The 17891-nt window shown below is 44.5% G+C and overlaps 1 protein-coding gene across 1 annotated transcript in view; it reads right to left on the bottom strand.

The window, feature by feature from the left end:
- The window catches only part of Efl1 (elongation factor like GTPase 1), a 101464-nt gene that overhangs the window by 39458 nt on the left and 44115 nt on the right, over window positions 1-17891 (bottom strand). The gene's annotated exons all lie outside the window — the stretch shown is intronic.

The raw sequence follows: 17891 nt of genomic DNA, 5'->3' as shown, positions 1-17891 counted from the left end.
TTGGCAGCAGGTTTGCTGTGAGCTCAGTCTGAGGCAGCTGCTAACTCAGTCTGAGGTTTGCTTTCTTGAAGCGAAGTGAGGTTCCCACAGTGGTCACCTGAACCTGCAGCATTACTCCATTAGGAAGGACAAGTCTGGCAGCAGGAGGCGGCAAGCTGTTTGTAAACGGTATTTTATAGTATGAAGGACATGGAACCAAATGCGACATGAAGTCAGGATTAATCCCGGAACAGCTGGCCAGCGAAAGCAGCAGCAGACGGACAACTGCAAGGGAAAAACCCGCAGCCTGCCCGAGGCCAAAGTCAGTGTTTGAATCCTGCATTGTTAGCAGGTAGCCTGGAAAAAGCAAATAAGACGGGCATTGGTGAAAGGACCTGCTAGGACAGAGAGCTGGAGAGACTGACACTTACTGCCAAGACTGTGTGGGAAGGGAAACAGCAACACCAAGCAAGGCCATGTCCAGAGAATTTTCCGTCAAGAGCCCTTGAGATATATAGTGAGTAGCAAAAAGTATAAATCCCAAATGCAGGGAAAAGGAAAAGTTGCTATTCATGCACATGGGATAAAAATAAACTTGGCAGTACTTTATTTTTTTAAGCAGGGAGCTTTCACTTGCTTTTTTGGAAAGCCAGTCTTATTTTGGGGGAAATACTTGTCTTCTTAGCAGGCGGTGTCATGACACCACTTTGGGTAGCTTTCATCACTAATAGTTACCAGCTCTTTTGTCCCTGCTCTACAGACAGTCGCTGAGGCTGGCTGAGAGGAGGTTTGGTGACACCTTCCCTACATCTGATGGAAGGAGCTGGAAGCACGGTACTAGGTAACAAAGGCTGTGGGATGAGCAGAGAGCGGCCCGAACCGGCAGAGCTGAATGGCGAGCCCTTCTGAGAATCCTCTCTGGGTTTACAATAGGCCCTTGTGTTCTGTTTGTGCACAGGGTCAGCTGGCAGCTGCTATGTTTCTTGGGGAGTTATTGCAGCCAGCACTGAAACAAAACCAAGCACAGGATTCCCTAAAAAGTACAAAGTGCTGGGAAGTCTGCCCAGCAGAACCCTGCCAGGTTATCTAGCAAGACCTAGGACAAAACACCTGAGCAGCACGCATTGGTGTGTGTGTGTGGGGGGGCTCACTGAGCCCATGCAGCCATTTCCCATCTACACGGAAAGCATATTAAAACAGCGTGAGGCAAACTGACCCACTCGGACGATACTGCGTTATAGCCAGAGTTCATGAATCTTTTCTGTCCAAGTATTTTATCACTTTTGAAGATCATAAAAGTTCTCAGACAGAGGATCAGCAAAAAGCACTCGGGCACCCACAGGGAGCCGCAGAAGCACAGTGGAGGTTGACCAAACCAGACTGTGGCACGGCTTATCCTCAGTGACTTCTAACTAACCAGCTCCAGGAGCATCACCGCCCATGGGAAAACAAAGCCTGGGCTTACGTCACATTTCACTGTCAATCAGAGTCCAGCTCTGCCCTGGTGAAGGGGCAAAAAACCACAGAAGCAGATTAAAGCCATAACAAGCAGACTGGCCTCGCCAGCACAGGCAGACTCAACTGCTGCTCTAGTGCCCTGGCCTTAGGCCATTCTGGGGATTCCATCTGACACTGGGAACCTCAGTGGAAGCTAACTAAACTGTAAGAAAGAGGAGGAGCTCCCCCCTGCTGACCTGTGGAGTGCAGGCTGAGTGGCGGAAACCGTCCATCTACGGCCAAAGGGCCAAAGCTCGTGACATCTTAAATGCAAGAATCAGCCTTATCTTCTAATCTCAACACTCAGAGAAAAGAGCTTAGAGAGTGGAATCAGATGTTTATTGTTTACCTAATAAATAGGGAGACTTTCTTTTTCTCGACTGTGTTACCAGGAAGTGCAGGAAATCTGCCTGTCTACTATGCTGGGCCTTTCCTGCCAGGATGGACTTGCTGTGCACATGAACTCACAGCAGGTCAATGCCACGAGGTCACTGGGCAGAGCCCATTTGCAAAAACACAAAATTGGACCTGGACCCTGAGCCGGCTGAGCAGGACCAGCACACATGCAGCTCTTCAACATGACTGGGACGTTATCTTCCTAAGAGAAACACGGCAAAAAGAGAGAAAGGCTACAGAAAATTACCGAGCTTGTAAATCTTTAAAAGAATGAAAGCTGACTTTACTTGGAACTTCTCCCATGCTCCCTCCTTTCCTACGCAGTGGACCATACCCATCGACCCTGAATTCTAGACAAGGCTCCCCCATACAATTCCCTCTCCAGCTCTATCCATTAACTTTTTTCATTTCTCCGGCAAAGCTACAAAACACAAAAAGATGAGTAAAATATTGATTAACAAAAGCTGGATAGCTTCAATATATAAAAAAGCTTTTTATCAGTAAATGAGAAAACTAAAGAATACAGGCCATGCTGGGTATGGCGGCGCACGCCTTTAATCCCACACTTGGGAGGCAGAAGTGGGTGGATCTCTGAGATTGAGGGCAGCCTGGTCTACACAGTGAGTTCCAGGACAGCCAGGGCTACATGGGGAGACACTGTCCTACAGAAAGACCATGCATCAGCACGTCTGCTGGGTGAGTTGCCCTGTATACTGTAGTTGCAGACTTGGCCTTTACTGCTTTTCCATTTCCAGGGGAATGGAGAGTTGACAGCTCTGCCTTCCTCCACAGGAGCCTACAGCCTCCATGGTTCTTGAGAACATCAGCATCAGGAAGCTTTGATACGCATGATTCCACTTTTGCCCATTTTTAAATTCCTCTAGGCAGTCTCCTTCCCACTTTTAACTAACATCTAAAGAAACAGAAGAATAGGGTCAGAGGTCAAAGGCAACAGGGAGAAAGGTCACTGAGCCTCAAGCCCACCTCCGCAGCCTACCCGCCTACGCACAGGCACGCGCCTTCACTGCACAAGACGGCAGAGCAGATGCTGCCCGGGCTGAAGCCCCTCTCGCCAGGCGGTCTCCAGATTCTGGGTGCTCTGGTGTCACGGAGTTTTGCTATGATCAGAAGCAGCCACCTATGTCTGATCCACTTAGTGCACTTGTTTTTAATAGAATTTAATGAGTTTAATATAATTTTGCAGTATTTCCAGCACTCAGAATGCCGAGGAAGTCAGACTGCTTTAAGTTTAGACCAGCCTGGGCCTGACACAGACTGTGTTTCAGATAAATAAATAAATAAATAAATAAATAAATAAATAAATAAATAAATAGATGTGCATAATTTAGTCTTTAAAAATAGCCGAGTGTAAAACTGGTTGGCAAATTTTGTGAAGTTTAACAACTGGCTCTTGAGAACTGACGGCTCCCCTCTTGTCCTGCAGGGCCAATCCGCACTTTTCCAGAGCGCAGTTGATGGCTCCAGCTGTTTGGGGGCCGCAGTCTGTGGTTTGCTTCTGCTCCTCTTTCAGTGCTCACTTCTGATCGACACCTCCTTGCCTCCTTTTGCATGACTGAGGCAATCTTTGCTACAAACTGCCATGGCCCTTTGAATACCTCACAATGCCGGGCAACCACTGGCATTCCTTGGCAATGTGTACATTCTGAGTCGTGGACCTCATGGGGCGTCTGGCACTGTGTGAGCACCATGGAGGGAATTACACAGATCAGGAGCCCTGACCTCTTGGTAGGCTTGAGAGGAGGCAATGAAGACACAGGAAGTCCCCACTATCACCACACCACACGGTCACAGTTAACTTCTAACTAAGAAGGTGTACATGCTAAGATGCCAACTGAAAGCGTGGTACTCAGGTAAGCGGGAGGCACAGGCACTACCTCTAAGCACCATGAAACACACAGAACTGAGTGTGCTTCATCTTTATGTGTTTGGGGCACGCTGGGCTTCACACCAGCATCCCCACAAACATGTGAGAGCCATGTTACAGCTGTTCGAGATGGCTACAATATCTACAGGTTGAATGATTTGTCAGCTCCATTATAATCCCACGGGACCACATCTTCCATAAGAGAAATGCCTCCAGGAGGCCTCTGGCTGTATCTCAGCTAGTCAGCAGCTCGGAAAGTAGACTCTGAGTACCCCTTCTCTAAAACCTCAGCCTCAAAGTTAATTCCTTGATGTTTGCTGCTTAAAATCCTTGAACTCTAAATAGGAACAATCGCGTTCCCTGAAGACTTCTGTAGGCAGCAACTGTTGCTGTTCTCAGGGCGATGGTGCAATTGTCCTATTTCAACCTTCCTGCCAGGGCTGCTGGCAGGGAGCGTGAGCATGGCGACAGCGCTTGCAGCCTCCTCACTGGCTCTCTTCCTGATGGACCTGCTTCCCTCTCTATCCACGCAGACTTTAACCCGTGCAATGCCCTCTGAAACCGACCAAAGATCTCTCATTCCCACAGGCCTGGCTCACGTGGGCCTCTTTGCTTGGGCTGATGAAGTTGGTTCTCTTCCTCAAGTGTCCATGCTTGTTCTGGGAGTGGTAAGGAGCTTGTGTCCAGTACTATGTGACTGTTCAAGTTTTATTTTCTACCAAAAAAGGAGAGAAGACTTCAGATTTCCTATAAACTCGCTGCCATTTATCTTGTGGTCATCTGTATGGTATAGAGAAGAGAGGCGTGGCAAGCCGGATGTGAACAGAGTTCTACTCTTGTCCAGATGTTTCCCCCTATGTCTTCAGTAAGCAACAATGGGCATATCTATTTCATACGTATGCATGAATTGTTATACATATATAGTACATATACAATATATGGTATGCACGTACACGGATTACTGTATTTTCTATGCCCATGAAATATTTAACACTGGATAAGGTTTGGGTGTAGCTCAATGGTAGAGCTTCCATTGTATAAAGCTTTAGGTTTAATGCCTAGCAACAAAAACTAAGGTAAATCTAAAGTCCAAGTGCCCTTTGTAAAATCCTTGTATCAGTTTTGAATACAAACAATGGAAGTATTATTTTATGCTCCAATTCCTTGTTCTTCCATTGTAGTTTGTAGCCCAAACTGGGGAACAGACTGTCTCTCCTTTGCTCCTTCTTCTTCCTCAGTAATGTACTCAGATTTCCCTACACATATACACATAATCCACACTGCGGTAAGTTCAGGCTGTTCACTAGAAATAGAAAAGGGTGAACAATAACAAACCCTGAGCTCTCAAGGGCTGCTCACGTCTAGGACAACTCAAGCAGCAGGCTTTCGTTATAGGAGACAAAGTCTGCAGTTCCACGTTCAGATGCAGCCTGTCGGAAACACCTGGAAATGATTTCAAAGTCACTACCCTAATAGGTATCACTTCCAACCTAACCATTACTGGCCTTTGAAATATAGACGCTAAAAGCAGACTGGACAGATCAAATACTATAGATAAAAGCATTTTGAAAAGCATACGGTCCTATGAAAACATAAGGTGGGGGTGTTAAAAATGGATTTGGACACGAAATCTCCCAAGCTCACCCATCTCAACAGTTCCCCAATGCCTGGAGGGAAACAGAAAGCAGGCAGACTTTAATCCAGATCCAGCTCAGCATCGTACAGGGATCATTCTGGGCCAGCCGACTTTAATCAAGCCCCTCTCCATCCACACAGGACTGGGAACACGCCGAGGTTTGGTCACGTGCCACTGCTGCTCACTCAAGGCCACCGTACTCACTTTCTCAGAGGCCACTTGGAAATGATGCGATCAAATCTGAGTACAACTTTTTGAGAATTGTGTGTGGTCTTTTTGACAAAGTGGAGCTTTATATTCGTGGCTGACTTCACATCTCTTGCCTGTAACCAATCAATTGATAAAACAGCCACAATAACAAAAAGGCATATAAAGCAAAGAAATGTTAATGTGTTAACTGAAGGCGATTTATAGTTCGTTCTCATTGATCAGATACAGGCAAGAATACGGAAAAAAGAGGTGTTGCTTTTCTTTAATCAACTAATGAGCACTGGTGCTCTCCTCCTAAACCCTGAGCTGTATCCCCAAGTCATCAAAACCTCTCAAAACCGAGGCTGTGCAGGCAAAGAGCTTTAGGTTATGGCCCATCCAAAAGAAACAAAAATAGAAAGAGAAGCCAGGTATTTTAAAGATCTGTAAAAACCCACTGAAATGATGCAAACCTAGGCAAACTTTCTTCAAAATTGACAAAAATTAGGTTCATAGATATCAGCTGGTAGCAACCACTGGCTACGATCTCAGCGTCTTATGCTAAGTGCTTGAACAAACAGTACCTTATTTGGGCTTTGCAACATCATGAACTAGAAAGCCCTGGCATACTGATAAGGGGATTAACTACAGTAATGAACTGGAATATGTGTCAGAACAGAATGTGACAAATCGCCCAAGGGCAGAGATTATACTTCTAGCTAAATGCTTCGTGCCTCTTGACACTGTGTGAGCAAGAGCTCAACACAAATACACTGAGCCGAAGCAAACGGACTGCGCATCCAACGCCACTTTCATAAAACACAGGAAAAGAGGACACCTGTGTTGGCTCGTTGCTAACTTTATGTCAGAAAAGTGGCCGCAGAGACGATAAGACTTGGTTATACTTAAGGATTCTGATTTAAAAAGGATTCTTTGTGTGTGAGAGTGTAGACACATGCGTGCCATAGTGTGTGTGTAGTCAGAGAACAAACTCCAGAGTCTCTCCTTGCTCTTCATCTTGTTTGAGACAGTCCTGTGTTTGCCACTGTGTATGGTGTGTGAGGCCAGGCTGCCTGCAAGCGTCCAGACATCCTCCCATCTCCAGTCTGCATCCCACCATTGGCTGGCGGCGGCGGCGGGGGGGGGGGGGGGGGGGGGGGGGGGGGGGACTACGATCAAACTACTGCATCCAGCTTGAGCTGGATTCTCAGTCTGAACTCAAGTCCTCAGGTTTCCTTCAAGCACCTGACCCGTGGAGACGCCACCCCAGACCTAGTTCAGTATTTCCACTGTTGGGTATATTGACAAGCAAGTGCTATTTCTAAAATTCGTTGGGGAAATAAAAACAAAAGTGTATTAGCTAAACTTGTCAACAAAGAATGGATACTAATTTAAAAACAAGACCCCCCCCCCCAATCACATATTTTTTGGTGGGAAACAAAAGAGAAGACACTGGGGATTGTGCTGTGATTGGATCACACTTGACCCCAAATTATTGTATCCCAAAAAGGAAGCATAGTGAACCCAATAACAGCATACACTGGACTCAACCCACACTTATGGTGCTGCCAGAAGACAGGCAGTTAAGAGTGAGTGCCCTAGTGGTTTAAGATTTACAGAATATCCGAATCTAGTTTGCCTGAAGAATTACTGCCATATATACCGCAACAGCAATCTCATACTAACAAACAAAACGACGTTTTCTCATCATCAATGGAGTTTACTGCTGAGAGTCTGGAGCTGTAGTCCATTTAGCAAACAGTCAGCTTGTCCTCATTTCCCCTAACCTGGAGACACTGGGCTGGTGTTAAATCTGGCCAAGCAAAAAGATTCATTTTATCAGGGGTTGCAAATGGCCTATCAGAGTACAGACCAGATTCTGTAACTCAAATTCTACAAAAGGTCATTCTTCCTTCCTTGGGCTCATACCTGACTGAAGGTTACAGGATACACCTGGCTGTCTGTAATTATACTACTTCAAATAAAGGGAACAGACGTCTATGAGAAACACCACGCGGTCAGCTAAGTGTGCTCATGAGATCTTCCACTGCAAGAGGTCATCACACAGCTCTCAAATTGTCTAGTTTGTTCTGTCCCACACAATTCAAGGGCTTCTCTTTCTAGCTCTGGGACACAGTGCTGGCACCAGCACTGCTGGTGGCCACAGCAGTCAAACTAGGGTACCCCCAGTCCACCTCTCCCTTGGCATTTGGCAGTTGCATGGCCTTAGAGGAGAAATTCAAGTGAGGGCCCTACAAGCCCAGGTGGTGTTGTCAGGAAAGTAAACACTGAAAGGATTCTTTTCCAAAAGCAGGCTCAGTCAATAGTAGTGGAAAGACTGGATATCCTCAGTCCAAGCTCAATCCACGTCCCTTCCCTGGGAGGTTCCTACTTAATAGACAAGACCAAAGTTCAATACTAGAAAGCCAAAATACTTCCTAAGACCCACTCTACAAGTTCTTGATCAGTAACTTTTTGCTTAGACACAAGAAAGAATTAAATTCAGTCTCTAAGAATTTATGGAAATATGAAGGATAACATTTTAATAATGACTGATATCTAAAGGATGATTTGAAATATATAAAAGGCAGCTATAAATAGAAATGTTTTCTAAGAGCTAAGACAATTGGTATGGCCCAAATGCGCTTGAGGCATCAAGACTAAAAAGGGTCGCAGCTCAGTGGGTAAGGGTACGTTCTGCTAAGTCTGATGCCCTGGCCCTGGCCCTGGCCCCCGCAGCACAAGGAGAGATCTGACTCCAATAAGTTGTCCTCTGGAGACCACAGATGCATGGTGGGACACACAACGAGCAATTTAAAAAAAAAGGTTGGTTTATACACAAAGTCCAAAATACATCAGTCCTAACAAGTGTGATCACACAGAATTTATCATCAAAGCAGATTCTTTTCAGAGTGAAAGTACACTATTAATAGCTTCTCCAGGACAGCAGGCACTCTAGGGACATGAACCAGGCACTCTACGCAAGACTCCATCATGAGGCCTTTGGCTGTGTAAAAAAAGAGCAAGGAGTGAATGAGTCCGAATGCACATTCTCACACCTGATTTCAGAATCTAAAACCCAACAGGACACTGGAGAGAGATACACAAAATGCCTACATACACGTAAGGACGAGAGCTACATGGAGCTCCTACATGTCAATGTTTTAATTTGGCAATGATTATGTGGGTCTTAGAGCAATTTTTATATAATTTAGAATTCCACATCTGGAACTTCACAGTATTTCTGAGTTTACTACAAACAAACACCTTCTACCTTTTGGGTTTTTTGTTTGTTTTCTTTTCTTTTGTGAGACAGGGTCCCATGGTGTTGGCCTGACTTGCCTGTAGCTCACTAGACAGATCAGAATGGCCTCAGATTTGTGGTACTCTGGCCTGTGTCCCCCATGTACTGGGATGACAGGCATGTGCCACTACACCTTGCTGCTTGGTTGTGTTATACACTTTTATATTATGGAGTGAAGTTAATATACTTCACACCAGTTCTGATTAGTGTAAGGACTGCATTTCCAAGCCTGGAGATGTATTAAAAATTACACACAAGTATGACTTTAAAACACCAAACTCAAAACTAGAAAACACAATTTCTCTATAGAATAATTTTGAAAGATCTGAGGAAGTCCAAGCTATATTACTTGCAAACAAAAATGTTTCAGGCCGGTAACAGTGCTGCAGTACCTTGTGCCTAGTTGGAGTGTGTGTGTGTGTACAAAATACACCTATAAGCACATATGCAAACACACATCTAGCATAAGTGCTCACAGGAAGCTCAGCACTGTATTCCTGCAGGCAGCATAAAGGATGGACAAAATAGTGCAATTGTTGGGAAAGCAAATTTTTCTGTCTCATTTTGTTCTTCTGTGAGTGACAATAAATGAATCGATAAATTTTATTGTGAAGCTTAAAAAAATAACCAGTGGCTTACTGAAAATCCAACCTAAAACAATTACTAAACAAGTGGTGGTTAGGAAGGTTAAGGCAGTGCTGAAGCACAAGTCTGACATCAGTTAACAAAAGATATGTAAATATGAGACTAATTATATCCATTACTGGAAAGTGAAAAGTTAGCAGTTATGTTTGAAAAGCTGAAGGCTTATGGCTTTGAAGAAAGACAACTATCATGCAATAAACCTACTAATTGCTGCCTCTGGGAGCATAAAAAAAGTGGTTCCTATTTCCACCGCAGCCTAGCCCTAGGGGAGAGTGAATTCACCTTTGATTTCAGAGCATATCTGATTTCTTCCCGCCATTACAGAGTCAAATAACCAAGAGGACTTGATACAGCAGTGGAGAACTCTGACTTCAGCCCGTGCTTGAATCAACAGACCCAAACTCCCTGAAATCTGTCACCAGTGCAGTTCCGTACTGGACTACTGCACAGCAACAAACGGTCGTCTGGAAAGCATAAAACAAAACCCGCGGCAATGTGCTTCTGATTGCACAGGGGGCCGGGTATTAGCAGTGTTTTATATTCTGCCCACTGAGCAGCATGCATTTTTATAAAGCTTTTTCCAACCAGAACAACTAAGGAGTCATAACTCATTTCCAAGATGGAGCGGAAACCAAGAGGGAAGGAAACAACACTGAAACCATTTCTTCAAGAGTGGGGTGGAGGGAAGGCGCAAAACAGACTTAAGGGGCTGCTCTGAAACCATGCCTCAGGTTCAGACAGCAAGCTACATCTAATCTCAGCTTTTCTACATGGACACAGCTGTTTCTTTTCTCCTTTTGAAATTGAACTTTATTTTTTTTGCCTGTCACCTATGCCTCTAACAATAAAATGTCTGTCTTCCACATACTGCTGTGGGTTCCGTGCGGAAAGTGTTCACAACAATGATACTGAGGATTCTGGAGTGTGCTCACAGAACTGCAGTCTGGCAGAGCCCGACTCTATCAGCACTTAATGTCCCTTGCAACAACAGTTCAGCACGCTAGGGAACAAGGACCTCTCCTCCTCCTGCTGGGTACCAGAGAGCACAGGCTCCTGCCAACCAAGCTCTTTGTTCCTTTTTCTGGTTTGATGAAAATCTGGAGGAGGCTGCCCCCTTGTGTTCATCTTGGCGCAGGTGCACTTTAGGGGCCACCGCTAGTGCCTGTATCATCCAGAGGTCCTGGAGCACAGAACTTGGTCCCAATCAGAGACAGACGACACTTTTGTATCTAATCAGGATATGAACTGCCTTCTTAAAACTTCCAATGGAGGGATTCCTGTCCATCAAACGTCTCTAGCTGTAGGAAAGGGATCCAAGACAGTCCACACACATAGGAGAGGGCAAAGAAGGTACAGAAAGCAGCAGAAAATCAAAATAATAAGAGGATGGCCTAAGACATGGCAAAGGACATGGTGGGAGGGTCCCGGAGAGCCCAAGCTGAGACACTTCTAAAAGATTACCCAATCCAACCTTATCTTGAACGGCTGTCTTGAATCGGGGCACTCCGTCAAGGTGAGCTTGCGGAGGCCCACAGCTGGGACAAGCAGCACTGCTTCTGCTGCCAGCAGCTAATCCCCCTTTGGATGGTATCAGAAGTAGGAAGGGCCTATGAATAATTTGGAGGACCAAGACACAGACTGAAAGATCTACTCTGGTGAGCAAGACAGAGCCAGACAGGGCAGTGAGCAGCAAGTGAGTGCAGATGAGCAAAGGATCAGGGCAGGAAACCAAGTACAAAGGTTGTCTTTGCAGAACAGGCAGAATTTAATGTGGAAGAGAAGTTGTCTTTTTTTTTCTTTAATTTTCTTTTTAAAATGACTAAATGTCAAGAGTATTTAAGGCTGAGAGATGGCTCAGCAGGCACGCATAGAAAAGCTGGTGCCACATGTACCTGTAACCCAGCACTGTGTGGGGTAGACAGGTGGGTTGGGGCTTGCTGGCCACCAGTTCAATTCCAGGTTCTGGGAGAGACTCGGTGTCAAAGGCATAATAAGGGCAGAGAATGCCAGAGCAGGACATATATTTATAGCCTCTGGCTTCTACATATGTGCACTGGCACACAGACTCACACGCGTGCATCTATCACCCCCCCCACACACACACACACACGAAAGATGGCTTATAGCCTTTCTCTCTTCCTCCAAATCTCTCCACCCCGAATCTCAAGTCTACAGAAAGGTACAGACTAGGGAAAGGCTGTGTCAACACAAGAAAAGGTCTCAGGCAAATGCCAGACTCTGAGAAATGGAACTACATTAAAGGCCACCAGGTGCTTGAGAGTGAATTCCAGCCACTAAGACAGCAGGTGGTCTCTCCAGAAGTTAAAAATAAGAGGCCCTGGGCTACATAAAGAGGAAGAAAGTAAGAAAGACCAGGGCAGAAATCACACCTCAGGGAAGAACCCCAGGAAAGGAGTTTAGGCTGCTGCCTGGTGGCTCAAGTTGAGACAGGTGGCCCTGGAGCCACAAAAGGCAGGGGTGGGGGTGGGCCAGGGGCTTACATGACAATAGGAGAGACATCTGCATGTGTTAACAGCATAATATATAATCCATAGACTTTTAGATAAGCACATTAATGTCTAGATATGTATATATAGTAGATAATAATTTTATGGGTGGCATTGTAATTTGACAGGAAGCTGGACAAAGGTGTGCTACAGGTCCTGCCTGTGTTATTCTGGTCTCCTAATTTAGGCAGTAATCTTAAACAGGTAACAGTGCCCTCTAGTCTTTGGGGGTGGGGAGAGACGCCTCTGGTGTATTTTGCCAGTCTTATTGTTTAATTTCAGTTATTTTTGTTGTCCCAGTTAGGTTTCTGCTGCTGTGAAAAAGATACCATGACCAAATCCAAAAAGACTGGCAAAATATACCAGAATAGAAAATATAGCCATGTAGGAGCACCTGTATGGAGGGATCTTTCCCTCCCTGCCACCACCCACCTCCGTCTTTCTCTTTCATTTTTTTTTTCAGTTGCAGTGCTGGATGATGTGGGATTCCCCTCTGTATGCTGTGAATACCACTGATTAACAAAGGACTGCTTTGGACCTATAATAGGGCAGAACTTAGAACTTAATAGGGGAAACTAAACTGAATGCTGGGAGAAAGGAGGCAGAGGCAGAGAGAAGCCATGTAGCCCCACTGGAACTTTAACCGGTAAGCCACAGCCATGTGGCGATACACAGATTTAGAGAAATGGGTTAAATTAATATGAAAGTTAGCTAATAAGCTAGAGCTAATGGGCCAAGCAGTGATTTAATTAATACAGTTTCTGTGTGATTATTTTGGGGCTGAGCAGCCAGGGACAAACAAGCGGCCTCCTCCAACAGCTGGATAATGAGCCAAGGGTCAGCATAAGCAATTCTGAAAATTTATTAATAACCAAGTGGTAGTAAACATCAGGGAAGGATCAGTAAGACAGCTCAGATGCACGATGCATCTGGAAAACTGTCAATTTGACTAAGTTTATGTGTTACCTTGCCCACATTTTAGAAAAATGGAGAGAGGCATGTCAATTACACAGCACAAAATGTCAGAAGAGCAATACAAGAAAGAACACAACTCCCAGATGCATGATAGAGAGCTAGAGAACTTAAGAAAGAAAAACACCCTGAACCTCACGGCCCTTTGAGGTTACAGTACAAACTAATCACCCTGGGTCAACCACCACTCCAGACTGTGACCTGTGACACCCCAGCTCTCCTTAACCCAGGAGCTCTTTCAGTCCAGACACGGGGGAGGGGGTGTGTGTATGGAAACGTGGTGAGCATTAGTTTCAGTGTCCAATTGGAGAATTCCCATTAAGCTCACCATGGCTCTGGGGATTAGATAATCTCACTTTATCAAAACACAACTAGCCAGGCATAATGGCGGAAGTCTAGAATCTCAGCATTTGTAAGGTGGAGGCAGGAAAATGAGTTCAAAGCTGCTCTCAGCTACATAGCAAGTCTGAAGTCAGCATTGGCTACCAAATACTCTATCTTAATATAAGGAAAAAAAAATACAAAAACCAAAACAAAGCTACGTATCCATTTAAATCTTCTTCAAAAAGAAATGTTCAGATTAAGGAAAGACTTTGCTCTTACCCACCAACTTCTAGTATTTATTTTCATGTGTGTGGTACACATGTATGTGCTCATGTGTTCAGGTGCACATGTATGTGTGTGTTTTTGGACTGGTCGTCCAAGAACACCCTAGAATGTCCTCTCTACTTCCCGAAGCAGGTTAGTGGTAACTAGCCAGCTTGATTTGCTGATCCCACCCCTGTCTCCCGAGTGCTGGATTACAGGGGACTACATGCCCACCTGGCTTTTATGTGGCTTCTTGGATCTGATTCGGGTCCTCAGCTGGTGCAGCAAGCCCTCTCCCAGCCTAGCTCTAGTGTCTTTATAACGGAGGACTAAGCCTTCACCGTTTCTGTGTTTTTATGTGCCTAACTACACTGTCAACTTTGAAAAAGCAGATGATATGCACTAAGCTGCTTCTGGCCGCCCATGTTTCCTCCTGCCTCAGCTCAGTGACCGCATCAATTAACGCACCCACTCAATAACGCACATGGAATGCACAAGAGCAATTAGTCACCGAGACTGCAAGGCCCAGTCCCTGAGGAGTCTGCAGCTGGCCCTCCCGCTGAACCAGCACAAGACAGAATCAGCAAGGTGAAGAAAACACATTAGGGTTATTACCCATGAATGTGTGTTTGTATATACGTATGTGTGTGTGTGCACATGCTCTCACATGGGAAACATGTTATCTAAGAAGTAAAAGGAACAATGAAAGACACGACATAAACCCACTGAAGACACAGACATTAGCAGCATCTGTTTACCCCATCAGCCCAGCTCTCAAGTGAACTACCTTGACCTTGTTGTCAATCTGTCAATCTTTAACTACAGACACACTTGTTCCTAAGCAATCTACGGCATTTACATACTTTTAATCTTTCTATGGAAATTCTGCAATTTGTTCATTTTTCAACCCACTGTACTTGTGAGACTGCCTTGAACTGATAATATTATTAATTTTGCTCACATATATTCCATTTCATAACATCAATATAATTTGCACTCATGATCATTTGATTTGCTCTTCACTCATGAGCACCAGCACTATTAACAGCCTTGTGTGTGCTCTTTCAGCATCTGGCTCTCATGCTTCCTTCAAAGCACCAACAATCCCGTAAACACAACACGAGGCCCTGCCAGGTTTTAATATTTCTGCCCTTCTCATGATTATGAACACTCTATTATTATTTTACAATGTATTTCTGAGTCATTTCATATCTGTCTGTCATGTATACTCACATTTAAGATCACGAATGAAACATGATTTTTCATCCAACATCAAGTGTCTCTAAGCCACACACTCTATTTTTTCTGAAAGACCAAGCAAAGCTTTCCTAAAAACTGCCACCATTCAAAACTCATCCTTACTGTGGGCACTCTCCCACCAGCCAGCCTCTGGATCTTAAAAGAAATACCTCTCCCTCAGGAAACATTAAAACAATTATTTAACATATTTATACCTTCCCATAAAACCTATCTTTAAAATCCTTAAGACAATGTCAAACTGTACTCCAAATGAACGCATAATTTATGCATAAGAAATTGTTGAAAGAAAAATCTGTTTTTAGCAAACGACTATATGGTATGAACCATCAATGGTATCTAGTCAATATTTACAAGCCATTTACAAATGTCAAATTATTTCCCCACTTAGAAATGAGTTATAATACTAATAACCAAGATCAACTGTCTCACCACTGGTCTCCTCAGCTTGACTTTTACTTGGTTCATAACTGTCCCCTCTCTCCTGCTTCCGTACAGTGACACTTGACCTGCTGGTGTCTTGGTAATTTAGCTAAATCCCAGGCTCTGGCCTCCCTGGCCTGGCCAGTGTTGGCACAGCAATTATGCCAACTATTAATTATCAACCTCACAAGTATGCATCTAACAAATCTTTGGAATGGAGCAGACTTGAAGTCTAACCATTCTGTTTATGTTCTAAGTACAATTACTTTTCTTTAATTACTACATCCAAAATAGGACCAAAATTACAGCTGCAGCTCAAGAAACAGCAAGAAGCCCACCAATTGAGTTTGCAGGAGGCTGCTCAAGGCATGGGAGTCTGTCCCTACACTTGAAGGTGTCAGGATCATTTCTTCCAAATTCACCCCATGAAAGCTTTTAGCTGTCTAGGACCAGCCTCTAGGCTCTCCCCACCCCAAATGGCACTATGCTCTGGCCAACCTTACATTCCCATGTCTCTGCCATGCTTGCTGGGTTTCACTCTGCTTCTTCTGGGAGCCCAGTGCTGCTCCAACTTAGTCTAAGTACGGTGTGATGATCTGCTGACAAGGGCTCGCTGTATTTCTCCCTCCCTACCATGCTGCTCCCTTCCTTCCTCTCTAACAAGATGCTCCTGTCTTCCACACTGCTAAGAGAGATTAACCCTTTCCATCACCGATCCCTTGCCCACCCTCCCCCATGTCTCACCTATTTTTGACACATTAGTTTGCTTGGCTCCTTTAAACAACTCCAGATCTTCCCTCATGAGCCCCTCTGCTTTTCAGGCTTCATTGAAGAAAGAGTAAAAGAGGAAGTTGGGTGTGGTAGTGCATGCTTGTGATCCCAGCAATTGGAGAGAGAGGGAGAGGGGGGGGGGAGCGAGGGAGGAAGGGAGAGAGGGAGAGAGAGAGAGAGAGAGAATGTCCAGTGCCACCTGCAACTGTAGCCCACGGATTGTGAAGGCTAAATTAGGGTACTCAGAACAATATACTGGGAAGACAAGGTGTCGTAGCTACTGCTTTAATCCCAGCACTTAGAAGGCAGAGGCAGGCAGATCTCTTTTGAGTTTGAGGCCAGCCTGGACTACATAGCTACAAAACAAAACCCTGTCTCAAAAGAAAAAGAAAGAAAGCTACATGTAAAACTAAAGGCATTCAGCCAAAGTCATTTTAAGATTGATGACATATATGCTTTAGTTTCAAATATTATAAATAAAACAACTCCTAAAGAAAAATAAAGGAACATAAAAATGATCCAATTCATTTAAAAAGTCACATATAAAGACTTTTTTCTTTTTGAAACTGTCTTACTTTGTACTAACTGACCAGAGGACTGGGATTAAAAGAATGTATCACCACGCCCAATGAGGACTCATCCTTTAACAGTAGATAGGGGAATGCAATGTCAAAAATGAACAACCAGTAAGTCCACTTGGAGCAAAGGAAGAAACCTAAATGATACAGAAACAAAGAGGTTAAAGAGCCACAGACAAAATGAGCAGCTAAACACTCCAGCTTTCACAGAGCTCGTGTTGTAGTATAGATCAGGGAGCTAGTTACTAGTGTTTCTAAGTTTCAGTCCCCGCTACGTGAAATAGCCCTGGCTCACTGGCTCACTAGCAAGGAGTAAATAAGACCACCACTGGGAAATATTTAGTACAGTTTCTAGCACACAGTAAGCCTGGACAGACAACAGCTGTTTTTTTTTTTTTTTGTTACATAACGCTTTATTGACCTTGAATTTTCTTTTTTTTTAATCAGACAACAGTTGTTAATGTCATCGTCACAGTCAATGTTAACACAGGTCTCTACTGCCCGAACAACCAATTTTCTTATCTATGACAGTGTGAGCACTGACAAAGGACCGGAAAAAACAACCCAGGTGGCACACAACTGGCCGACATTACGTCATCACAAACCTGATAACCGGCCAGGGACAGAAGGTCCCATGGACATCAGTACCACAAACTTTAAGAACCAGGAGAGTCTCGTGACACTTGAACTTTCTCCCAGAACATGAAGGAAAGGCGTCAGAACTGATTTGTCTCACACACCTACTCCACATACAGCAAGGGATTACTCTTATTTAGCTTGCCTGATTTTTCACAGTTACCAGGCAGAGTTTGTGCTATCCTGTAAACTATTTTTAATGTATTATGGCACTGGGCTTTCTTTAGCCCAAGACCTTGCACATAGCAAGCAAACATTCTATTACTGAGCTACATCTGCAGTTAGGAAAGTTATTTCCTTTTAGAATTAACCATATATAAGAGGTATGATATTAAAATTTAGGAGAAAGTTTTATAATCGAGAACTCAGGTAAGAAGAGACAAGCAGAATCGGGGCTGAGGCAGACGCATGATGCCCTCGACACAGCTGGCTTTACTGGTAAGAGCTTCTTCAGGCTTGCAGGACAATCCACACATTACACGCACATTCACCCCAGTCTCACTTCTACAGCCGGTCTGCAAGATCCAAGAGTAACCCCAGCACAACTGAGGATGTGCATTTTATTGTCATTTGTTTTCAAACAATTTAAATATAAATGCCTGGCCGTAGTTAGTGGCCACCAACCAGG

This window comes from Microtus pennsylvanicus, chromosome 18 (genome assembly GCF_037038515.1).
Source record: "Microtus pennsylvanicus isolate mMicPen1 chromosome 18, mMicPen1.hap1, whole genome shotgun sequence".
NCBI lineage: Eukaryota > Metazoa > Chordata > Mammalia > Rodentia > Cricetidae > Microtus > Microtus pennsylvanicus.
The sequence above is the reverse complement of the archived record's forward strand: the minus strand, read 5'-3'. Positions and strand labels throughout refer to the sequence as shown.